Below are 560 nucleotides of genomic sequence, written 5' to 3' on the forward strand. Positions count from 1 at the left end.
GTCTCTCTCTCTCTCTCTCTCTTTTTAAATATCGCTTTCACTTCGACTTCGCCGCGAGAATCGGGCGATTTAATCGCCGATACAATAGTAACACTCTTCTTCGATTATTCACAAAATTGATCAAACGTTTCAAAAATCTTATGTGAAATAGGAAATCCGATGTAATAGGAAAAAGGGAGAAAAGAGAATGATTACATGTATATAAAAAGAATCTTTCTTTAATTAGTATCGCGGAAAGATACAAGTAATATATTTCCAAAACGAGATGAACATTCGAAGTAATCTTCGCGCGATTTCCGAAACACTCGATCAGTTTTCGTGAGTCGAATCGCTTCAAAATGCGTAAGGAAAGGGGGAGGGGGAGGTTGGGAAGGCAAAGAGGAGGTTGAGAAACAGTCGAGTTGAAAACAATGTATTCCCGATTAATATTCTCGATATTCCGAAGTAAGTTAATTGTGCTCGCTTGAAGTACATTTATTTATTGTCCATTGCGTACGATTACCTCGTCGGAAGGCGCTCTCAGAAGGATTGAAGGAAAAGGGGCTGCGTCGACTGTTAAA

The sequence above is a fragment of the Trachymyrmex septentrionalis genome, unplaced genomic scaffold (assembly GCF_001594115.1).
Source record: "Trachymyrmex septentrionalis isolate Tsep2-gDNA-1 unplaced genomic scaffold, Tsep1.0 scaffold188, whole genome shotgun sequence".
NCBI classification, from domain to species: domain Eukaryota; kingdom Metazoa; phylum Arthropoda; class Insecta; order Hymenoptera; family Formicidae; genus Trachymyrmex; species Trachymyrmex septentrionalis.